Below are 27453 nucleotides of genomic sequence, written 5' to 3' on the forward strand. Positions count from 1 at the left end.
GAAAATATTTTTATATTAATTAATAATTTTCTTTGTCCAACCACTCATTAACAAAGTAAACAAGCAAATTAAAAACAACGCCTCCCAATAGGTTGCAAAGTTTGAACATTTAGAAAATTTGACAATGATGTCATTTAATTTGTTTAGCAAAAGGATTATTCTATTATTGTTCACCTAGACTAGAAAAAAATAGCAAAGAGAGTGGCGATATTAATAACCTAAATGATCCTCCAATGCTAAAAATATCGTCCTAACGAATTCATCAAGTTCCTCCATCATCTCGGTGACAAATTGATAATTACCAAGTAAATATTTTATCGTATGCCATGGATCTCTCTAATCTTACTTGACATTAAATGAAATATTTAATTAGACTGTCTCACATCACGTGTATTTGCGCCTAGAGAATCAATTTTCACTTTGCATCTCCGTCATACTTCCTTTTAACAAGTTGCAAGTTGCGTGTTATAATACCATGACGGAACTAAGGAGCGATCACGTCACCGGAGAAAGTCTCTTTTTTTCTGCTTCGAGGGTCAATAGGGGTAGTAACTTCCGCGCAACTAGAACACTTTATGACTACTTTCGATTCCCAGAATAAGCGATGGCCAAAGTCCGCAACAAATAAAGCGAATTTTCACCCATCGCGGGTTGTTAATGTTAATTTAAACAGCGTTATAATTCTATTTCTTTCCAAGTCATGCGATAAAATAGCGAGTGATAAATATATACACACACGTATCTATATATACATAACTGGAATTTCGTCTTTGCTAAGTCAGAGATGCATTTATTCTTTGAAATTTTGTAATTAATATCTCGAATTCCTGCTTTCTTCGTTTATACTTAATTTAATTTTTTCGTAAGTAGTCTCCAACCTTGATATTTCTTTCGACTCTTTTCATTACCGTTATCATTCTTCTCCCAATCCCCGTAATTATTCAAATTTGCCTTTGGTCATTTTTCATTATTCTATTGCGTATTTCTTTCGTTGTCATTTAAGAAACACTTTCCGCTTTATCATTTTATTCATCCGAATTATCTTGCTATTATATTCATCATACATTTCCCTTCGTTCTTTTTTTTATTCTCTAACGATTTTACTATTTTAATTTATTCGTCCTTCTAATTTCGTTCTCGAACAACTTAAACACTAAGAATGATAATTTCCTAATTACTTCTTTCGGTGGAGAATTCGTGAGAGAAAGAATCCTGTAAATGTGTTGAAAATTAGAAGGAAATGACCTCTTCGCTTACACTCTATCGCAACGGTAATACCATAATATAAAAAATAATTAAACATAATTCAAATCTCAGACAGGAATCTACTAAATAAAGTTTGCAGATAGTTAAATAAGAAAATAAAAAGTTGCATTATGTAGTTTTTATCATCAGGAGTTTGTCAAGAACCACAACTAAAGCTGGAATTCTTTGCAGATTTATTTTTACCAATTCTAATGCTCGCCATCATGAATAGATAAGATGAAGTTGCAACATTCAATAATTAATTCCTCTCTTTCCTTTCCGAGAATCTTTTGTCAGTAAGAATGGTCATTAATTGCTTCCGTTGTCAATTAATAAATGGACAAACATCACTCATCACGGATTACAACCTAACTCCTCATATAAAAAATATTTTTTTAAAAAAAACCTATTTCTGATGCACTGCATGAGCTCTGCCAGCGTTTTAATGGATCAATAAAGCAATTATACCTGTTCAGGTTACCGTATTTGCTTGTAATGGATAAATTCTTATCTTTCTTTTTTCTAAAATTTGAATTATTTCGTTGACATTCTTTATTTTTTCATATAGGACTAGATTAAGTAATGATGTGTATCGAGTTATTTTATAAAATAAAAAAATAATAATAATTGAGGATTATAGTCGATCTTAATGACTTTCGTAATATTTTTATATCACGAAACTAACTTTTCACTAATTGAACTTCTCGATATGTTATAAAAAAGACAAATAATTTCTACTATAAACAGCTTTATATAAGTACTCACACAATACTATTGATTTTCGTGTAAAAAAAAACTTGAAAAAATAATTCATATAATTAAAATTTTAAATATTTTTATTGATTTCTAAGCATTTAAATTTATAAATTATAGTGTAAATCCCGACCGAATAATCACGGGAAAATATTTAATATTTTAAGGAATCGCGTGGAATTTATAATAGTTTAATACGGTTTTATGCGAAGAATACGTTCGAGTTATGTTAAAAATATCCGTAAATTAATTTTGCATAAGAAGATCTCGCGCATAAAAGAAGTTATATAGAAAGATGGGCTTTATTTTCGGTGCAAGGAGAACTAATCGATACAGTCGAATGTATGAAAAATGAAAAAGGTAAATAATAGGCTGTGTTGACAATAAGTGAAGAGTCTAGCTCAATTTAATTCCGATCTGTCAGCATAAAATTGGGAGGACGGCATTCAATAGCAATCTATGTAACAGCACATTGCTGTCAGTTGTCTGCAGCAGGAGCTTCTCACTTCGGTTTTCCGCAACGTCAATCTCCACACCATTTCTGCGTTAGCTGCCTACTTTTCATTGGAGCATAGTGTAACGTACACATCGACGTCAATTTGAACAGAAATTACGCTTCGTCTCGTCTGAACAAACTAGATTTTGAGAAAGAATAAATTGCACCTGTTTAAATAACTAGTTTGTAAATGTCACACACACACACACACACAGGTAATGGCAAAGTTGTGAGCTTGTGAATAATTCTTATCCCGATAATTACCAATCAGTCTGGTGTGAGAGTCATTACAGAGTTGCTTTGAGGTACTCTTACTTAGAAGAGATTAGCGATGCAGAAGATTTTCTCTACACTCTTCTTGGCATTCTGACACGTTCGCTCGTGACTAATCATTTCGATCATCGAAATCAGCAAAAGTTGAATTTATTCTTAGAAAAACCGACTCGAGTTCGCATTGTCTTGGCTTAAATAGCTATTTATATAAGCGGGAGATTCTTTTTTAATTCTACTTTACGGTACATCTGGAGAGATTTGTTGAGGAAATATAAATTATGCAAGCTTCGTTCGATAATTTAAATTGAATTAAACGGCTTAAACTGTAGAACAGTCTGGATATTCAAACGCATTTTCTACTAAAATATATTTACTGAAAGGTTCTGATTAATTTATAAAACATCAAAAGTTACTTAAGAAACCATTAGAGAATCACAAAGTATTAAAGTTAATATATATATATATTTAAAAAAAAAAATTAATAATCTTCTACTAGAAATCGCAGTAAAATTAATTTTTTAAAGACTTCTCGTGTACGTTAGACACATACAAAGAAAGAAAATTGTGGATGCAGTATTCTATTTTTAAATTTCTAGCAGCAACAATTATTATCAACACACTGGAATAATAATAAATAATCATGGAAATGCGACAAGTCCTTTATATTGTATTTTTATTGAAAAATAAAGCAATGTGCGAGAGAATTAGTTTTCAGAACGAACGGAACAGATTTCTATTTCCGGAAGGAAATTGCGAAAATGTGACGTCATACATGTACAAGCAGAATGTATAGAATGATAAAGTCCAGAGCCGCTTCCATGTCCTAAAAGGCCTAGAGGAAATGGAGACGAGCGCCATCATCGTGTTGATCTGCAGTAATTAACGGATTTGTTAAGTGGTGCCTACACTGCAAGAAATATCCATTCAAATAACTATAACTGCTGCATTAATACAATAAAGATAACTTAAACATGTACGCAGTTTCTGTACAAAGAGAAAAATATACGACCTCACACTGATTAACTTTCTAATATAGATATAATTAACGAGATTTTCTATTTTAATTGCTTTACAACGTTTTTATGAAACATTCGAAATAATTATAATCATTTTATTATTTATTACCAAGCTTATTTTTATATTTTTCACTTTAAAATAGCTTATAAACAGCGATTATTTATTAATTAATATACTTTTTTTTTACGTATATTTCGTATAAATTAACATCGCGCCCCTTATATTTAATGTAAATACATCATCGACGTTCAGGAAAATATCATTAAATTTAAATTTTTGAAGAGAGAACGTGTAATAAACTCTATAAAAATAGGTTTATGTCTATTTTATATTTAACGCAGTTCAATACTAAAGTAAACAACTGCTACGGATGAATAAATATTTTCTTTCTTAAAATGGCGAAAAGTTTATAGAATATACTGAATACCTTGGATATAATAATTCAAAAATTAACATTATCTTTCCATTTATAGCTGATTCTTATAAATATCACATGCTAAATTCTTGTGTCATTAGTTAGGATAAAATATATATTAATATTATATAAAAAACTGCCGTTATATATTTAATAATTTCGCATAAAAATAGAAATTTTGCAAGTAGCCTAGAAGCTAATTGTATTCAACTCTCGCAGCCTTAATTATTTTCTTATAGATTAAATTTGTCATTTTAATCAGTAAAGAAACAATTCGTGATTTTATCTCATTTATATCACTGGATGTTTGGTATTCTGAAGTTCCTTTTTATTTATTTTAGTTTACCATCTACACCACCCAGATAACACAAAGGCTATCTCGCTGCTACTCTCTTTTATGGTAAGAATGCCACACCCAAATTTTCCTTTCATGCATTAGAATCAGTATATTTTCATAACAGTTTCTTTTCTGGAAAAGTTTTGTCTCTCATAAAATATCAACATAGACAGAACCATTCGATCATTTTCAAATAGCTTTTACTAATGATTTGCCTGGAAAATGTTTCAAACATGAAATGAATAAGGTAGTTCGAACTCTCATAAAAATTCTGCCGATGCTATATTAATAATTCAGAACATAAACAATTTAATGTATGGTTATAAAATAGAACATCTGAGAGTTATTGATACTGCTTTAAGTCTATAACCAGGAGAATTTCTATTATCGCAACTCGATAAGTTATCACTGCATAGAGGTATCATTCAATCTATCCTATATAACCCGTTTCGATCAATTTTTCTCGCTTTCTAGAATTAATAAATGAGATTTTTATATAAATAATCTATGTATAATTTTTTTTAAAAAATCAGTGTAGAATTTCATATTTTTTTTTAAAATGTTAATCCGGGATGATGTGGATTTATAGTTTGAAAAGTTATTCAGCTAGCCATACAAAAATTATTCTTCCCTGGATAAATGATATCATCCTAAAGGAAGTTAAGGAATATCCCTCGTATGAAGAGAGCACCCAACTTCCGGTAGAGAAAAGGAAAGGAGTGGGCGAAGACTAAAGCAGAAAAAATAGGGGAGACAGATATCTCCCCACTTTTCCCTGGATAAATCGATCGGTGCTGACAAACTGCAGGATGGTGAAGAGAGAAAGGGGGAAAAAAAAGAAAGAAAAAAGCAAAAAAACTGTACCTCTTCCTTTAAACTAAAGGGGAACAAGCATTAAAGAAAATTGAACAACTTATGGTGGAATTATGGATTTATAATTCGATATCTCTCCCTTTATTCGAGAATCGCTTTAAAGTAAATTTATTTTATAAAATAATTTATCCAATAAGTAATTCTTATTATTTAAATAAATAAATGTGATATAAATGATTAAATATTTATGAATAAAAGTGCCAGTTTCCGATTGTTTACCCCTGACCTTGCCAAGACAAAGAAGAGAAAGCGAAGATTTTAGCTGACCCTGCCATTCATTCAGGCATCATGCCAAAGTTTTTAATAGAAAGAAAAAGAAACCCTTCATTTCCCTTCTTTACAGAAATCGCCAGTTTCTTAATTTTTACACAGATGTTCCTCTATTTCTCTAAGGAAGAAAAAAAAAATAAAATAAAAATAAAGAAGAAGAAAAAAAAAATCTATCAAATTTCGAAAACTTTTATCAGAAAAATCAGAGATTATGCAAATGATAGGGAAAGTTATATTTGTATATCCCTTAATCTTCGAGATAAAGATCTAGAATAAATTTTTGTTTCTAGAAAAACACACGTTTGAATTACTTGATACATATAGAAAAATAACTTTTGTATATTTCAGGAGATAAAAACGCATTATGAATAATTTATGTTAACTTTAGCTTATTAATTATATATTAATTAACATAATTCTGCTTTAACAGGGAGAATTAAGCGCAGATGATTTAATGAAGAGTCGATCTCAATTTCCTAATTACGTAGATACATGAACGATGATATGAATCGTGTTAAACTTCGATAGAGAGGAGAATATATTAATGATATAGTCCTAACTACTCTTAGGAGAAGAGACATATCTAGTTAGTAGTGAAACGAAAGAAAGAAGGTTGTCATCCGTAATCCAGGCAATAGAAAGAAAGGCAGAGGAAAAAAACCCCCAAGTTAAAATGATTGTTTTGAGCAAATGAACATCGTCCCTACTAGATACAGAATCAGATTTAATCAAGTGGTCTCAATTTGTTAGAGAATTTAGAAAAATCTTCAATTTTTTTAATACTATTAATGCATTTCTTTGCTAAATGACTAGAAAATATTAATATAATTGCTGTTTTACATAAATTAATTTGCTAGAAAAGGTATTAAGAATGTTACTTTCTGCTTCCTCCGTTGGATAACAACAAAATCTCATAGGAATTGAACATTTAAATAGATTTAAAATTCATTTAAAATGTTTTTAAAATTATGAATTTTGATAAAACGAGAGTAATATATAAAAGGAATACTTAGAAATTTAAAGTTGTCAGTTTTACAACTTTAAAATTAAAGAAAAAAAAAAAAAAACTAATTTGTAGGCCCAGAGGCACAGAAATGCGGTATCGAGTTCTAGATATTTCGTATATTAATGATATGCAGAATGTATTTTTTGAAATATTTATACAATTAAACAAATCTTAAATTATCAAACAGCAGGCTATTTTCTGTTTTTTAAGTCAAGGAAACATTTCATAAAAGTTACGCTGAATTAAATAACAACATTAATTTATGAAGCATGAAGAAATGATGTTTACAGAGTTTCAACATCAATTCTTTTTTTTATAATTTTCTGTCAGTGGAAATACGAGTGAAAACAAGTTAAAATTGATACAACTTTTGAATTAATTATATTTAAAAAATGGTCGAATAAGATAAAAATTATCTTGATTTATTTTATGCTACTTCACACCATCAACGGAATGTCTTATACGAAACTTTCTACAATGACAAAACGAAGAAAAAAGTATTGCTTGGTAATTTCGGGTTTGCTCAATCGTATCAATATTTCCAATGGACATTCCGCATGTCATTCATATAGCAGTTTGATGCACGAGAGAAGAAGTTGAGGCAGTGGGAGGACGTTCCGTCACGAAATTTGGGTGGAGTGTGTAGCACTAAAGCCTGTAATTTGTGCTTGTAGCCGTTGTATAGTGTAAAGCTCGTGAACAATCGGAACGACTCATCGATCTTGAGCACACTTCCGGCGATTAATTAATAGGTCCTGAGTGAGAGAATTGACTCTCAGTCACGAGACCGAAAGATTATTGAGAAAGATTTTCTTTCTGTCCAACACAATATGAATCGCCGAAGACTTAGTTTTACTCGAACTTAATTATTGTAGTTGGAAATATGCGTTTAAGTTAATGGAAGATGCGTTATAAACTTTGAAATCTTCGAAAGATAGATTCTTTAGTTTGTATTGCTGAATATTTAGTAGTTTCTGATTTCTTATAGTATTTTCGAGTATAAACAATCTTTGACTTTTTACAGGTAAAAATAAGCTACAGAATATCTGAATTTTCTATTTGGAATATATCAATATTTTGAAAGATTCTTTTCTCTATACGTTAAACAAAGAATTTTTGAGTCGATGTTACTTTTAACATTAAAATTTCAATTTTTACAGTGAAATAAAACCATATTTTACGTAACCAAACTTTTAACAACATTTAATTATACGGATATAAAATTTCATTCCGGTTTCCTTATTTAAAATTGTAAATTTACATTTATATTTCATTTCCATAAGTGAAATTTTATGCAAAATTTTTATATTTAGGAGTCATTCATTTGGAAAATTTTTAAAAATTCATATGTTTCTTTCTTCATAATCATAAAATTTAAGGTTTATAGTGGAAGATAAGTTTCGATATTTGATTTTAAACCAAGTCTTATTGAAATTGTAATTTATCATTCTTTTAAAATGTCTTACTCTTTTTCTGTATTATCAATCGTAAATTGACTGGAAAGACTGATTCGATTTAAGTGAGCTATTTCATAACATAACCAAACTAAAAATGATACAATATTTGATTTTTCAATAAGACATTTTAAAATATGTATGTATATTTTTTTTCCTGGTCTTGTCTGCAAGAACAGATAAGAAATTTCTCCAAGTATGCAACATTACTTTGTATATGTTATTATCCGCAGTCGATAACATACACTTACTTGGCCCTAGTGCGTTTGAAACTAGTCCAAAATTCCTCTATGAGTACTTAAAAATAATGATAAAGCGGTTTTTTTCAGTAACAAATAGTTTTTTTTATGAATATATAATGCATTTTAACATGTCTAACAAACTTATAATTAGTTTTATAAGCATTTAAATGTAGTTGTATGAGTTTAAATAGGATGATTGTTTTTCCAATAAAAAAAAATTTGAAAGAAATTAAATGGTGAATTTCGTAGCTAGAAATATTTTTATGTAAATTTTTAAATTGAACTATTGAAGAGCATCGATCCTTTAAAGGAAAGGTCTTAATTATAAGAAAAACAGGATCGGATCTAATCTTCAATCGTGATTCTTGGTAGGAGTAAAACACAATATATATAGTACTTCGTCCATTGTGTCTGGAAACAAAGGGAAATGTTCATCAATCATCATTTCAGTCTTGTACAGAAATGGGATCGAGAGAAACAATATAGAGTATATTGTTTAGTTACACAAACTATAGATTGACAATGATCGATTATGTTGAAATATAGGAACATTTGCAAAAAAAGTAAATAAAAATAAAAAATAGCATTTAGAACCAAATTCAATTCGCGTAAAATATCTGTTTTTATCTACAGAAATATTAAACGAACATCACAAAGATGATACCAATCTATTAACCTAAGGTGTATCTACTTATATCTTTATCTAAACAGAAAAGAAGAATAGGAAAAAAAGCCGAACAGTATCACTAAATGACATCAATTTAATAGATTAGTCTCTCTCAACAACAAAAACTCCAAACAATGGTCCCTTTTTTACGATCCGTCTTTATTTCAATTTATAAGCTGAAACCCTAACATTGTTAACTTTTATGATATAAATGATGATAATTCGACGATAACATTGTTAAAAGATAGAAAAAAACTCGTTTATAAACCTCCACTCGAACACAATTAGAGGCGGCTTAAACGACGGCAGAGAATATTGTTCATCAAGAACACGTTTACGAGAAAGCGTAAAGAGACGCTTTCAATTTATTGTTGTCTAATTGATAGTAAGCTCGAGATCTTCTACACATAATTTTTGTAATTTAAGCTTACTCAGATGCATCTTACAGTTTCTGGAACTTTAATGATCCTTTAACAACATTCTACTAAGATAAGAAGGGATTTACTATTCACTCTATAGAAAGATAATGCGGATATTTCTAAGTAAGTAAAGAATGGCTCGGAATAAAAATCACGAGTGGAATTAATTAAAAAAAGTTTCCTATATAGTTTTTTAACTGTTAAAAATTCAATTATAAATTATTAAACTCACGCTATTCAATCAAGAAAATTGAAAACTTACTATTTTAACACTTAAAGACTATAAAAATTTTTTCTGTTTTTTTTTTTTTCTATTTTTGTTCAATATTAAATTTTCATATGAAAGACTGCTGATAAATAATGTATTTATTCTTATTCCACTTTTTCTATTTATATTTTACATCTAAATTTAAATTTCAAGTATGAGAAAGTATCATATTCATTTATATTGTATATGACGCTAGAAATTCGTGAATACGGCAGAACCATTCGATTAAATAATTTCGTGAAAAAACACGTAGTCCTGTCAGCTTTCATTGCTATCATCCCCACAATTCCGGCCATCAGCATCTGTCATTGGTAATCTCAGGACACACGCTCACGCTGTCCTACTATCACTCGGATTAAACTTCCCACAATTCCATGCAGCGGACACGTGACTAGCACGGAAATGACAATGTGAACGTGTGTTAAGATCTCAAGTTTCCTTGAGGCAGAAACAAATTCAGTCATAATACAAGAAACATGGAGTAGACCTACAAATGCCCGGCGTACGTATGCATAAAGTCATCGATATTTCAACAAAGATGGCTTAAAAATTATTCAAATTGTCATCCGACTGAATAGTGTAAAGATGATAAAGGAAAAAAAAATTTCAGCGTGACGTATTCGTTTTAGCTATCTTCTTGGGAATCTTGCACGAATTCTTCAGTCACGCCACATCCAATATCTTTCTGGATTGCTACAAGAATCACGTTTGACTATATTTAAACTTCGCTTCTGGATATGGGATTAAATATTACTCTTTCAATTTTGATGATAAGCATATACATTAATATTATATTTATTTATAAAAATCATCTTATCGAAAATTTAAATTATTTTACTGATAATCTTCGGAACAAAAGCTTTTTAAACAATTTTAAAAAAATGTATTTTATTACACGAAAACTATCTTTCTAGTGTTAAATCTACTCGTCATTTTGCAATATTTTTAAGACGGTGTATCATTAACTCTTATTTTTATGACGGTGAGTATGCAACTTTTACAAAGTTTCCACTTACTTTCAGGTCAGAAAATCTGAATATTTGCCAATTATTATTAACGTTACGCTTAAAAAAAAGAGTGCATACGTATATTGAAAAGTTTAAAAACTCTTGAGTTATTCGAAAAATAAAAGTTGTGGAAAAAATTTGCCTGAGTTACTCAAGAATAAGAATAAAAAAAAAAAAAATTGTTTAAGATAAATTATTATAAACTGAACTTCTTTTAGTCATACAATTACTATGCAAGATACTCTAACGGACAGTTAAAAGAGATCTAGTCGAATTCCATATATTTTTTGAAATGGCACAGAATGGCCAATAGATTCCAGTAAATTACTGCACTTTCTCTTTCGATGTTGAAGGTGGTAATCATTTATCGACATCGAAGTTTGTCTTCCACGTTCCATTCCCTCCTTTAAGATTTAGTGAATGAGAAAGCCAGTCGATAATGCGACACAAAGACCTCATCTGCACGAAATCAAAATAAGAGTTGCCAAATGAAATGGAAAACTTGTGGCCTGTGAAATGAGTAGAATCTTGTCTTTTTTAAAATATATTCTTTAAATTTACGAATTTACTTTAAATAAATTTATCATATTTTACAAAAAAGAAACGTAAAGTAGGCATTATATAATGATATATCGTCTACGATAAGCAAGATCTATATAATCTAAGAAAGAAAGAAAGAAAAAAGACAGCTTCGTTATTATAAAAGCGCGTTTAAACTATATTGCTCTTCTATTGTGATATTAATGATCGTTCGTTATAAGTGTATATGGCTTATTACTAGATAGTAATGCTTTCGAATGATTTATTAAAACCCATTAAGTAACATGGAAGTTTATCTAGTAAAAAAAAAAAGAAGAGGAAAAAAGAAACGTTTTAACGGCAAGGACACATTTGGAATTCTCACAATTTAGTACATCTTATGCTTAAAACGAAAAACACTTTTGTGCATTAGGTACAGCACGTCTGTTAAAAGAACCGGGAACGTGTATCAACTATACTAGAGCAAGCAGACAGACAGTTCCATCAATATTTTACTGCTTATTCGTGTATTTCAAGGCGTGAAATCCACCAGTAGACATAGATACGACGAACCACGGAACAGAACCCATTTTCAGCTGTAAAACTTACTCCAGCGAAGAAATTTCCGACTACTTTCTCTATTGTGCTCTGAAGAGAACCGTTCTAGGGTCGTAAAACATTCGCAGCCAACTTACTCATCTCTCCTCACCTCACTTCGTTGGAATTGAGGATTCTCTCGTATTTCTCCCCCCCCCTCCTTCTTCTTACTCGTTCTTTTGAAATAGGGAAAGCTCATACGAAGATGTAGAGCATAGTAACCAAATTTTCAACGACTACAAAGATTCTTCTTGTTAACCGAAGCATACTTTCAATTTTTTTCTTTCTTTTTGGTTGTTTTATTTAATGTAAAAGCAAAGTTCATACGAAGCTTTTATGATGATGAAGAAGCGGAAGAATCTCCAATTAGCAATTGCAATATAAATGTACACATTTAAATATTTCATTAAATTCTTTTTTACATAAAATAAAACTATAGTTTAAAATAATAAACGTTTCTCCACTTCATTAAAAAGCTCTTAATCATGGAAATTTTATTCCAACATTAACATCGATTAAATTATAACTATCAAGAGATAAATCAATTATCGTGAGACAGCGGAATTTTGTTGAAATTTAAAATGAAACATTCATTGGTATAACTTAAAAAAGTCATCCCAACTGCGAGTTTCTTTCAAGAAAAAAAAAGAAATAGAGTTAAGACAATTAAGTTCTGAGGTCCAGAAAGAGTAGTTGATGAGCAAACTGCCTGACGGCCCCGAAATTTCACATTACCAGAATAATGCTATCGTCTACTACATTTGCCTAATGGCTGTAATTACTGATGACACTTTTAAGCACTTTCTCGTCCAGAACGGTATCTTTTCTGCATTCCAGTTCCAACAATTCGTCTTGATTCAGTCTCAAACTGGTTGATCTGCATACTAAAAAGTTTTAAAATGACTTAATGAAATGCCTCTAATCATATTTATGAAACATAAGACTGTAAATAAAGCGAAGATATAAATGAAAGCGGGTAAATAAAACAGATGGTAAATGAAACTGAATATGAAATAACTAAACGAAACAAAAGATAATGGGAACGGTACGAGAAAGAAATCGATTATAAATAAAATAATTTAAAAGAAAAGAAAAGAAAAATAAACGAAACACAGTTAAATAAAATAAAATGTAAATATAATAGAGTGAGATATATATGAAACGAAATGTAAATGAAACAATTGTTGTTGGTTGCATTTATATTTCAAAGAAAGTAGACTTATAAGAAAGAATGGTTTTAGAAAATCGGATCTGCAATGTTTGTTTATTAAAGAAAAACAGGGAAAGATATACCTCATTTGAAAGAGATCTAGATAGTGCCATCATACTAATTTTTTTTTTTTTCAAAAAAAAGGAAAGATAAACCGCTTGCGTTGCATTTGTAAAAAGACTACATAGAGACTCTTTAACCAAATAGAATGATGAATATCTGCTGCCAAGCAAAGCGAACTTTCGAGAAGATTCTCTTTCGAAAACACAAACAGACAATACGTTATTCGGGCGTAATATTGGATGTCGGAGGAAGTGGGTTGGGTTTAACGCTAAAATGTTTTCGTCAATATTACCTTATCGGAAGCCTTTGTAGAGTTATTTTCATCTATCAGAAGTGAAAGGCATCTGGATAGCGTGTTTTTCCTCTTTTCCAAAACTCCTATTTGTTCAGATCTTGGTTTCTATCTTTCTCTCTATAGAAATTATAACTTGTTTCTTTTCTTGTGAGATTCACGAAAGAAACTAGGGGTATTTGTTGAGGTGAACCTGGTCACGCATAGCGTAAAAAAGTCTTCCTTACCTAAGCATTTGACACGCACATCATAAGGTACAATATATATACCTTCGATATTTTCTTGTAAAAATTTCCAAACATCCAGCAAACATAAAAACCAAGAAATCGATACAACGTTGAATGTAAACTATCCTTTAATACTAATACAGATTTAAAGTTTTTTAAAAGAAAACAAATGCACAGTTGAAACAAGAACTTGGAGATTTAAGGACTCTGGATGACAGGATGCATAAATTTCGAAATCAACAGAACATTCTCTCAATACAATAAACTGTTTAAGGCTTATTAAAACAATTCGGTATTTTTCATTTTTACAGACAGCAGTAGTTTCTTAACCAAGCAACTACCACCACCATTTGATGCCTGCAAGAAAGTAGATAAACTGTACAGGTGTTAATCAGAAAAAGTAGTAAAATATAATCCATAATTTAACATTTTCAGCAAGAATTTTACAATAGATCGTTTTTCTCCTTCATCATTCAGACAAGTTACTGAATTAGAATTATTAGTATCTACGAACGTTGGAAGTACTGATTGAATCTATCGCAAAATGATTTTAATATTTATATATGTTCTGTCATTTATGTGATAACTCATATCTAATCCAAAATGGCAGCAGGCAAACCAATAATTACGAGTTTCCGGTGACAAATATAAAAATTTCGAAAATGTAAATCATCATTTTTCACTAACTATTCGATAAGATTAAATTCTCCATGTTCAAATTTCTTAAAGTCAATATAACAGATGGAATTTTCATGATAATGACGCTATCAAGCAGAAAATATCTCCAACGTCCATTTTCAATGATTGAAAGAAACTATGGAAATTGCTTAATGATATCAAATGGGTTTATTTAGTTGTTTGAAATACATTTGTGCCTCGAAACGTAAATTGTTCGACGAAGGAGCGGGCTTTCTTTAAGCAGAAATGATAGAAAATCATTAATATAGATTTAAAAATCTAAATTTAAATCTCTTAAACAAACGCAAAGATTTCGGAATGAGGCCAACGAACTCGAAGCGATGAATCTTTTGCTAGAACATAACAAACACACGGAAAGTTATGAGATAAGAAAAAAAGAGCAGCGGGAGAAAGTACCGTTAGTCCGATGTATTAGGTGTGACGGGTTGAATGAAGATGGATGGCCCTCCAATGATTTCCTCATATTCTGCACACAAAATCCATTCTCATTCCCGTGGGTTATTTCATAGCAGGTTGTAGCCGACCAATTTTACAATACACTTCTTGTAAACTACCGAATGATATGTCCGTGCAAAACCACAACTCTTAAAAACTAAACGCCACATAAAAGTGGAAGTTCTTGCGTGAGATTTTGAAAAACTGACGGATAAGCCTGTTGTTTAAGATTGTTACCAAGTGTTAGGGTTTGGCACCTCGACACAAACTTATGTGCAATCACGACATTCTTGAATTCATTTCCGTTCATCTCTGCATTAACCTACAAAACAGGTTTACATTTCGTGTCATTCTCATGGGCATTACTTAAAATATCGAAAGATATTTAAACAAATTCCTTAAGATTGTCGGCGTTTATTACATTTGTATATCAAGAATTTAACACCATAAGCAGCGAATTTTTAACTAGTTTAGTTTAAAAAAATCACGTTTGATTGCAATAAAAAGTTTGGCGAATTACATTCAAATTTTTACAATTAATTTGTTGCGCGATGTTTTATATTTTCTACACACACATTTCATGTTAAAATGAAAATAGATACAAACAAAAAATATTCGAAAATAGCATGAATTTATAAAATTAAACTAATTTGTATACAGCACGTGCCTGTATGTGTTGATAATTTCATGCTCATATATATTTTAAATTCTGAGATAAAAATCTATATTCTCTATTTATAGAAATCAAATTCAAAGCTAAAAATCGTTAATTAACACAAGCAGAATAGCCAGCAGCAATCGTTTTCAACGAGATCATTTGACATTTTTATATTTGAATTTATTAATAACTTTAAATGAATTAATGGCAAGACTTTATTCTTGCTAATAACGTTTAACTTAAATTACAGAATGTATATAAAGGTTCATATATATATATAATCTTAAATTCTCATACCGTTTTGAAAGCATGCATACCACTTGCTATGGGAAAAGATACAGCTTGGAGGGAAGTATTCGTCTCGTATTTCCGATTAAATTTAGGTAAAAAAAAAGACGGAAACTTATCCCTTATCTGTTAAAAGTAAGATATCTTTACGTTATATCCGTCAGGACATACTTGATGAGAGTTATATCAATGTTGAGATATTTAGAAAACTAAGAAAAATACTTTATCTGCGAATCCATTCGACTCCATCGAATCTCATATTAATCTAAGACAAAGCATATCAGCCACAAGCTGAGAAAATCAAATAATAATAAAGTGAGAATACCGCAAATTTCCAGTTAATTGACAGTGTTATCATTAAATTAGAACAAAATCAAAAGTTTCCTTTGCATTGCTAAACGATTAGGGCTTAAACATAGAAAAGATGATAGGGATGATTATCATACCAGAATTTTGATAAGTTTTAGAATTTGTGTTAACTAGGCTATCTACTGTAAATTTCGGGATTTAACGAGGATGTGACTGAATGTTAACGAGAAAGTTTTGCCAAAACCTACTTGAGAAATAACAAGCGAAAGGAAAATTCTTACATAATGGATTTCGAGAGAGTTCAGTATTTCATTAAAATCTTAAAAATTTCTTCTTTCCAAAAATATATTGTATAATCAAATTTTTAAGGTTGCATTAAAAACTTGCAAATATAAGTGTAACATGCGTGACAAACAATTTCATGACTCTAATCCCTCTTTGTTCACGATTTTCGCGAACCATGTTTATTCAGTAATAAGTTTGCATTGTAAATTGTTTCGTAACCATCAATCGAATGTTATTGTTCTTGTTTACAGAGTTGTTAACTGGAAAAGACAACTTTTAATCTAGCATAAAAACTTTGATAAATTGGAGACTGTCGAGTCTTTTGGGATCTGCAAAAGAATTTCATCCAGGAATAATAACTCATTTAAGCAATGATTATACAAAGATAATCAACGCTGATAATTTAATCTTAGTCTAGAATATTTTTTCTTTTTAAAAACTGAGTTTAGCTGTTGTGAACAATTTAAATGGGCATTTATAACGGGCTAATTCCTGCAGCACGCAACCAAAAGGAATTTCTAAAAATTAAAAATTCTTTCTACCTTCTTTGTTCTACTTGCTGTACATTGTGTTGCATTATATCAATATATTATGATACAGAGCTATATCTTTTCCATGAAAAGTGCATATAATTCTATATAACTATAATTTTATCTTTATTATTTTTTCTCTTCCAGATTTCCAGCTATTCCTAAAATATAATTATATCTCAAGACGATTTTATATCACATTTAAACATTTATTAAATTATAATTAAATTATTCAAAAAAATGTACATCATCATACAGACTAAATACAAAAAGATTTTTTGTATTTAGTTTTGTACATTTTGTACATTTGTTATATTCTACATTTTTTAAATATATTCTGTCCTGGATATTTTAAATTATTCGTTAAAATTATTAATGAATAATATAATATGTAATTTGTAAAATTAAATTATAAAATCAATCAAAATATTTGAAGTTTTGTACAAGTGAATGGGAATTCTAAAGTAAAATGGAATAGAAAACAAATAGAAAGTCTACTATATTTGCTACTCTCTTCAAATACAATCATCAACATTGTATTGTTGGAAAAAGTTTTTGGATCTCATATCAATTTATTCCTTGATCTCTACAATTGAGTCAGTTTATATCTGGAAAAAAGCAAATACTTTATATTGAAAAGTATAAAATGAAATTAGTCAAGAAGAGAAAGCAATGCTTGACATAAAACTTAATGTACATCTAATAAATGACTTAAAAATAACAAATAACATAATTTTTCTTCTAATTAATTTTATTTTGAATTACTTCACATCCTCATTTTTGTAGTAATTTAAGTTTTATCAGCCTGATTCTATTAATGTTATTGATAGTATAAAATTACTTAAGCTATTAAATTTTGTATCTTTTATAGAAGAAACATTATGGGATAAATTATAATTATAAATAAAACTTATCATTTTATAAATTTCTTTTGTAGAAATTATTTACTCTATCAAATATGATTTGATTTCTTATTATGATCACAATTATCAAAATTAATTATAAAAATCATATTAATTGATCATTTCTTAATTGATAATACACTTTTATACATAAAATATGGAAAAATTTTAAAATATTTAAATACAAGAAAAAAACATAATATTTATTAATAATAAAATATATAAAAAGAAGCATATATGGAAGATAATAATAAAATGAACTAGTTGACTCCTATATTTGGATCTTGGTTATTAAAAGTAAGACTAGATTTTGTTCTATTTGCAATTATCTATCTGATACCTATAATATATACATTCTAATAAAATTGAAAGAAAAAAACAGCAATTTTTAGGTCTTATTATTAATATAATTATTAAAAATATATATTTAAAAAAGCTCATATATTACAAAATTAATATATAAATAACTTCCATATTTTAAATTTATATCTGCATTTTCAAAAAGATAAAGAAAAGTAAAAATAAATAAATAAATAAATGAAAATGATTTACACAGAAAAACAAGTTTTGTCATAGGTATCTAAAATTACCTGCTGCAGAGCCAGACATAGAAACTCATTACAAAACCCATTACATTTTTAAAACAGATATGAACTTGTATCTTTCATTTCTATGAATAACCTGAACAATTTATGATGCAGTGTTCTTTTTACTACATATTCTTTCTAGCTTATACAGTTATTTCATTACACTTTTTGTTTTAAAGTACCCGTTTTATATTTTTATCCACATTCAGTTTGTGAGTTCACTGGCATACAGAATTTTGTTCTGATATTTGATAGAATTGTAATAATCATTTCAAACCTTCAGAAAAAGGAAAAAAGAAAAATATAAAATCCTATTTTCTTTCAATACCTGTTACAAATGACCAATATTCTGTTCTTTCAATACATTAAGAAACCATTTTATAACATTCAGGTAAAAAAAAAGCAAAAAAAAATTTTTCTACAAACCAGGTGTTGTTTCTCATTTGATTGCTTGCAAGGATATGAAATAAAATAAACAAAACAATTTTTTTTCATTTATTATTAACATTTTTGAGATACAATAAAAATACAAATCCAAATAAATAAGTAAATAAATAAATAAATAGAGTCTTAATACATTATTTTAAGAAACATAACAAAAATAAATAGAAAAACAAACTATAATCATTATACATGCAAAATAAATATATAAATTTTGCAAAATAATAATATTTAGTCAACTAGTTTATAGATGAAATCTTCTAAAATGATTTTTGAAATTCATTGTTTGATCAAGATATTCTTTGTTTCTGCATAAAAAAAGAAAAATAATTTTAATGCATTAAAAATAAAAATACAACTATCATGCATTTCTTATTTTTAACTATATGTACTGTACTAAAAAAATCATTTATTATTATTTTTTTGTTTAAAAAAATCTTTAATATTCTTAATGGAATTTAATAATGTAATGTATATAACATATAATAAAATAAAATTGAAATATTGATACAATAATAAAAATTTTAGATAACTTAAAATACAATTTACAAATAACATATTAAAATGGAATTTTTAAAAATAATTATAATCTGATTCTGCTTATAATAAAAACTAAGTAAACATAAAAAATAATGTTCCTAGCATGTCAAATATAGAATTTTAAATTTGGTTGATTATTTGAATTTTAATAACGACTATATTCATAAAAACAAAAAATAAAAATAAGTAAAACTAATAAAGTCTATGGAATGGAAAAATTAAAATAATCATTAAAAAAAGGGAGCAAGAGAGAGAAAAATCATTAATAATAATAGAAATATAAATATATATTATATTGTATATTTTTTAAGCAATTTGTAATATTAAATTTAGTTTTGTTATTAGATCCAATATCCTTGACATTTTTTTTAATTGTTCAGATTGAAACCAGTCTTCCTGTAAAGTAAATATTGTAACAAACAACAATCTTAATTATGTTACAGGAATGACTTATAAAAAAAAGTTATAATCTAAAAATATATTGTAATTTTCAAAATGAAACTACAGAAATGAGTTATATTCTGATCAATGTTAGTTATATAAACCGTCAAACTTTTTGCCATTTGAAACACAAAGAAGTTTTCATCCAAATGTTCAACTAAGTCCCAAATGCAGCATTTAGTTTGATAAATGATTCACTGTATTGATTCAGTGCCATCAGAAATGAATAGCCACGTCATGCCTGTAGCAACATACCATTGCACTCAAATTACATTCACATTTTTACTCTTGGTGTAGTATCATATCAAAAACATTTGCTTGATAACTCTATAGATGAAATGGGAGGGAGCTTATTGGAAAGAGAATAGTTGGAGGAAAAACAATGTTAACTAGTAAGAATAAATGCATATGAGCTAAACTGCAACTTCCTTTTTTTCCCCTTCTCTTTCTACTTTTACTGTTCAAACTAATTTGGTCATCAATCACAGAATGTGACATACATAAAGGTGGAAAATGAAGTCATGTATTTTATTTCTCCTAAGAGATGTTACCATTATATATTATAATTTGCAAACATAATGTTTGAAATGCTAATCGACTGACTTAATTCGGTAATTGACAAATGCAAAGAGATTATTGCAAAAAAAACAAAACAAAATAAAATATATATATTTTATATATTCTACTAGAATATACCTTGAAAATGAAACATGGTTCCTTTACAATTGAGATTACTGATGCATGTTAGAAATACCTCTGATATACAAATTGCTGTTGTTTCAGTTTCTAAAATTTATTTCTGGAACTGACATGGAGATTGATGAAGGTTTTGTAAATTCTGTTAGCTTCGATAGAAATACACAAATTGAATCTCATTTTGCAAACCATCTGTAATAGTTGTGCAAATATTTTTATTAATTTCTTCTGTAAAAACAAAACTTATTTACATTGTTGAAGGATATTATAATTTCATTAATGTATATTAAATTAAATTCCTCTTTTTACTTTAGTTTATACAAATGAATACATTAAATTTTTGTTATTTTCTGATTTACAACATGTTTGAATATGTTTATAATTAAAATTACAAGAACAAATGGATGCAAATATCTCTTACTGTAACAACAGATGCAGAAGATTCAGACTATTTTAATGATATTTTTCAAACAAATTATTTAATAAAATTATCATTTCAAACATAATATGAGAATGTTTACATGTAATAAATATATAGTTAAAATTTAATAAGAACATTAAAAGCTTATTTTTTTTTTAAATAGTTGTACATTACTGCATACAAATATTTTAAAATTAAATATAATATGACACTTAAAAGAAATAAAAACTATTTTATTAATTGATAAATTTACTATAATTTAAATTATAGTAAATCATTGTTATCATATACGGGTATACTAGCAATAAAAGCTTTGAAGTCCACACAATGAAAATTTATTACTAAAAATATTATAGTTTACACTTATGAAAATATTGTAAAATATGTTTAATTTTAATAATGTGGGTTAAGATAAGAATAATAATTTTATTTATATATTTAATAAATTTTAATGGAATAAGAAAAAATTTGATTTATTACTAGATAAAAAAATATATTAAAGGCAAAATAAAAACATTATATATTATCAGGGCATCAAGGCTTTTTAAAGGGGTAAATCAGATCCCTTTAGCCCTTTTTTTTAAACAAATGAAGTACATAAAAATTTTCTGTATTAATAAAAAGAAGTCTTAAAGATTTTATTTTCTGTTATTAAAAATAATATTAATTTTATAGAGGATGGGCCTCTATGTTTTCTCTGAGCCCAGATAAAATTTCCAGTTTCCTCCTCTCAATGGTCCTGAAGATATTAATAACAGTCCATAATTTTTTGTTTGAAAACAAACTGTTTCTAAACTACTCTTCTTAAAAATATTAAAACAATAATTGAAGATTGGTATAATATATTAAAATTAATATTTTAAGAAAAATTTTATATACTTATCCCAAAATAGTATTTCATTTAATTTATTATAGTCAGTAGATATGAATTTATCATTCTATTTAAATCATTTATATTTTGTAAGAAAATATAGTAGAACTTGATAAATGATTCTCAAATGTAAACCCCAATATAAAGCTACTTTTTATTTTATAAAATGTTCAGAAAAATTTTTAGATTTGTGCCACAATGATATGAATGAGTAGAAAATGCTTAAATACACATTTTCAAATTTTTTTTTAATAATAAACAACAAAATGCAATTCATTCTAATTTATATACAAAAAAAAAAAAATTCATGTAAGTGCAGTATTTACAAATTTACTAACATCAAATTTAATTTTTTTTCATGAAAACTTTTATTAATTGTTATGAACATTTATAATAAAACAGAGATAATTTACATTAGAATAAAGCTAAAATTTTTCTTTTAAATAAGTTACAGTATTTATTTTGAACTTATATAAAATCAATTCTCATATTAAACATTAATTTTGTATAAAAAAAGTAATGTAACAAATCAATAATAAAAAAAAACTCAAATTAAAATACTTTTTTCTTATTTTTTTAAATTCATTCAGATATTAATTTATCAACTAAAATAATTATAATTAGAACAACATTTTAAATAAAAATATTTCTCGAGGAATAATGTTAAAACTGATTCTATAACATGAACATTCTCAAAATTTTATTGTAAACAGAATAAACTTTTAAGTTATTACACATTATTTAAGTTTGGGAAATCTATAAAATTTCAAAATATGTAAAAAAAATTAATATTTTTTATAATTTAATGAAGACAACTAAAATAATCTAGAACAACACTAAACCCTTCTTCTGTATTAAAATACAATATTTTGATCAATGACAACTCTATACTCTTACAGTAAATTTATAAAATGATCATAACTATAAGACATATCCCAAAAATTTACTTCAACTGTGTAATAACTTATCTGTTATAAAGATAGAAAATATTTATGAATGTTTAAAAATTGGAAATCAATTATTAAGCAAAGAACTAATAGTTTATTCAATTAATTTGAAAAAATGTAGTATATAGTGAGAAGAGAATGTTAATTCTGTAACATAATTGGAAAAATGTCACAAATAGTCATACAATATTTACAGATGTTAATTTCTATTCTCCTTAAATCAAATTAATAGTAAAGTTAAAAATATTACATTTTAAGAAATTATTGTAATGTACTATCAATAGATTTACATGTAAAATTTATTTACATTTAGATATTTTTAAAAATCTTATCATCAAATATTTTCTAAAATTTATTCACTTCATTATTTTGCAAACTAATAGAGTTTTGTAGCAATGTGTAAAGGTTGAGTTAATCTTAGAAAATATGAATTTTAATAAAATTATACTAATAACTTTCTATAAAAATTATTACTTATATGTAAAATTAAACAATTGACAATACATTCAAAATTACTTTAACAAATATCATATTATTAAAACAACTTAAAGGTTTTTCTCTTTCTTTTTTTCTATAGCTATTAATTTAAAACTTGTATAATGTTCTAATTAAGTTTTGAACCTTAGAATGTTTCAGTTCTTTAAGTTTGAATTTGTAGACTGTGTTTTATCTTTTTTCATTCTAAATGTGATGTTCTACTTTCAGAACGCCTGATGATGGGTATTGAAAATGTCCGAAAACGTTAGCATTTGCTGGAAAAAATCTTCTGCAAGAAAATGAAGGTGTGTTGACATAGTTTGAAGCAGAATCTAGTTTGACACTTGCTCATTCTAAACTAATTACAATATGTAAAAAATTATTGTATAAGTTTATTTAAATATTATGGTTGATTGTATAAGAAATACTGTATATGATTACGTAAAAATATATTTCATATTAAAAAAATTAGTTATATAAGATATACAATATTATATCATCATTGTTCAATCAAAATATTTTTAGGAGAAATACTGATTTGAAATAGATTAACATATAACTATATAAATTAGAGCAGAAATTTTAGTTAAAGTGTATATATGTATACTTTCATTTTTAAAAAAGTACAGTAAATTTATATTTTCATTTTTAAAGAATTTATATATAATCATTCATTACTAAGTAAAAATATAATAATGTTTAATTTTCATATTAATGATTAGATACAAAGCATGATATTATTTAGAAAATAGCTCAGATCCATTGATTTACTATCTATTAAATTATTTTTTTGTATTTAATAAGCATAAAAACTGAATTAAAATTATCAGTACTTATTTTAAATATAAATTGCCTTTTAATAAAATAAAGATCTGTTTTCTTATGCATGTAAAGACCTATATAACCCGATAAAGTTTTGATTTTATTCTTTTAGCTGTATTCGTTATATTTCTCTCTAAAGACTATAAATATTTTAAATCAGAATAGATTCAAAATTAATTTGATAATTGATAATCATTGATCAACTGTAAATCAAGCAATCCACCTAGAATTGAAAAGAAATATGAGCAAGAGTTTATTTAAAATTCTTATTTTTTAGCTTATTATTTTATATTTCATATGGAAATATAAAAAAGAAAAGGAATAAAGACATTAAGTGAAAATAATTATAATTTTGATCTCATTGAACACTACATAAAAGTGGCTAAAGCAATTTTTCTTTCTGGCTCTATATAGTTTCTACATCTATTGAAATATCCTATGATATTATAGAATATGCCAGTACATAGTAAAAAAAATCACTTAGCATATTCATGCTGAATACTTTTTTAAACTTTAAATTACTGATTCTCAACTTTTTTTTTGTCATGGTACACTTAATAATTTAAAAATTTGGCAGTACACATGGTTACTTCGGTAGGTACACAGGATAACTGGTGATGTCATAACAGTGATTTTTAAATGCAGTTGGTTATTTAGGTCACATTTTCTAAATGTCTTAGTAACTACCAGCAGTTACCGGTAACACCAGTTACAATTTCCAAATGCGCCCTAGGAAGGTAGAACCAATTAAACTACTTGTCTGACGTTGCTTATGTATGGATATTCGCAGTGGTGGCACACTTCAAAAATCTTGTGGAACACTAAAGTGCCGCAGCACAGTGGTTGAGAATCACTGCTTTAAATATATAGTATTTGTATATAATTAGAATGTGAATGTGTTTATAAAAATTATAAATAATAATAATTTATTAATTATTTTAATTTAATTTATCAAATGAGACATTTGAAATTAACAAATAATATATTTTAATGTATTGTTAAGATTAATAAACAAAATTTTTCTCATTAAGTTTGAAATTTTGATTGGAGCTGTAACATTTATAATAATCTCACTACATAATTTTAAATGTATTATTTATATCCCTCAAAGTTATTTCAATTCATTTCAAATACCTCATGCTCAAAATAGGTATTTTATTTATAATAAACAAAACAAAAATTGCCTTGGATTGTTAGTCATTAAAACCACAGAAAAATTAATTTACATTTTTAATATATCAACTTTTCTATTAATGAAATTTATTTATTATGATGTTCTGTTTAATCAAATAATGTTTTTTTCATTAAACATTAAAGATTTCAAAATAAATATGTCAACTCTCGATATGGCCCAGAGTTATAGATTCTCTCATATTTTTTTATTTATTTATTTAAAATATCTCTTTTACTTTGAAGGATGTTGTTATAGTTCTCCAATCATCAAAACTGTACTTAAACAAATTGAACAATGTATGAAAAAAATCTCGTCTGCTAGTTTGTATTTACATCTCAAAATTTCAGATTAACAGACAAACCATAACAAGAATAATTCACATTCTGTATGCAGTAGAAATTAGTTAAGTTCCTGCATTAGAAATTTTCCCATAAAAATTTGAATTTGAGAAGTTTAATTTCAAAAATCCCAATTTTTTCTTAATAACAGATATGTAAATTTGTCCCATAGAAAATGTTTCTGTTTAAGAAAATTTCCTGCTTAAGTAGACTGAAATCCTTGTTCACACCTGGAAAATGGACCTGCTTAAGAAGTTCTTCAACTGAATTCTATCAAAAAATTTTATACATTTAATTATATATGGAAAAAGAAAACAAATATATATATATATATATTAGGAAATTCACAAAATTTCATATTTTGCATGTGACTTCAGGCTACTTGGAATATGGATTTTTAAAATTTTCTCATACAGTTTATCTTGCAACAAACAGCATGTTCTTAAAAGTGATATCAATTTGTGGGTGACAGACTGATACAACAATGAGCAAGGTGGGCAGCTGCACAGGGAAGCAGATTGCTAGGGGCAGCAAAATTAGCTGAAGAAAATAAAACATTCTTATTTTCAGATAATCAATTATTACTTTTTGAAAATAATTTAATTAAATGTGTGAAGTCCAAGCCTTCAGATCTTTTGATTACCATTACACTATGCCTATATTTGAAAGGGGCAGCAAATAACTATCTTACCTAGGGCAGCATAATTGCAAGGTTGGTGGCTGGTGGATGATACTGTAAACTGGAGTCCCTAAAGTTTTTGACAGTAAACCCCTTCAAAAATTTCTCGACCTTTCATTGATCTTTCCTCTTCTTTATTTGCTAATACAGTTACAATAATAAATAAATAAATAAATAATCTGGTAAGCCAGTATTAATCCTTAGCATTTTCATAGCAAAGATATACTAATTATGTGCAAATTTACATCTTGAACTGTCACGTACATAAGTCATTGGACTAATAATTTTTAATGAACTGTTTTCAATCAGCTCCTGAAAATGCCTTATTGACTTCTTGGGAGTTGATATCAATCACTTTGTGGACCCCTACAGTAAATCTTCAACAAATTTTAGTACAATATTTGTAGATCCATGATTCTGTTTATGGGAATCATAAAACATATTTTTTAACATAAAACAGATGAAGTAGGCTGCATTAGACAACTATCTAAATATATAAATAAATAAATAATATATAAATCTAATCCACTATAATATAGCAGAACATTCTTAAGAAGCTTTTTAAATGGATTCATTCAAAAATTTCTTAACCAAGTTCTACTGTATTTGGATTTTAAGATTTATTGACATATATATAAACAAAATGAACTTTAATAAATAATAAAAAAAAATTAAGAAAATTTTACATTAATAATAAAAGTTCATTTAATTTTTCATAAAAATGTTTATATTACAGATTTTATTTCAATGTAAATAAAATTTATGTATAATTCAAATAATACAGTAAAATAAAAGTTATATAAAATTTCAAGTTTAGGATCATAATTATACCATTTCATGGTAGTTTGGCATAAAAATTCTAGTTAATGATCTTCAACAAAATAACATTTCATCATGTTTCAAGGAAGAGAAAAATAGTACATGGAAACAAACCAATTCACTAGGTCACATTAATACATGAGTGTATGATCATGCTGATTGCTAATTGCAATCTGGCTAATTGCTGAGGTCTCATCTTACTGTCCAATATTAAAAGTTTTGTTCCATATTTATACCTATGCTTCAAAAAAAATTGAGTCAAGGGACTCAAAACTTCTTAACATGACCCTGACCCATCATCATCTCTTGTGATTTCAATTTGTTATTTCTGTAATTAGAACTATATTTTTTCAACTTTTATTTCAAACAATTTAACCTATCTACTGGTACTGTGGATATAATATGGGCATACCTGGCTACTTTGGATGGTTAGATTCTAGACTT

The 27453-nt window shown here is 27.2% G+C and overlaps 1 protein-coding gene and 1 long non-coding RNA gene across 7 annotated transcripts in view; one reads left to right on the plus strand and one right to left on the minus strand.

Annotated features, from left to right (window-relative positions):
- LOC136985744 (CUGBP Elav-like family member 4) overlaps positions 1–27453 on the minus strand; it is a 424677-nt gene that overhangs the window by 385319 nt on the left and 11905 nt on the right. The window lies entirely within an intron of this gene.
- LOC136985747 (uncharacterized) overlaps positions 23336–27453 on the plus strand; it is a 33224-nt gene continuing 29106 nt past the window's right edge. The window contains exon 1 of the long non-coding RNA XR_010882384.1: positions 23336–23482. This is a non-coding gene — a long non-coding RNA (uncharacterized lncRNA). The remainder of the gene's footprint in view (positions 23483–27453) is intronic.

This window comes from Centruroides vittatus, unplaced genomic scaffold (genome assembly GCF_030686945.1).
Source record: "Centruroides vittatus isolate TY-2023 unplaced genomic scaffold, ASM3068694v2 contig_976, whole genome shotgun sequence".
Classification (NCBI taxonomy): domain Eukaryota; kingdom Metazoa; phylum Arthropoda; class Arachnida; order Scorpiones; family Buthidae; genus Centruroides; species Centruroides vittatus.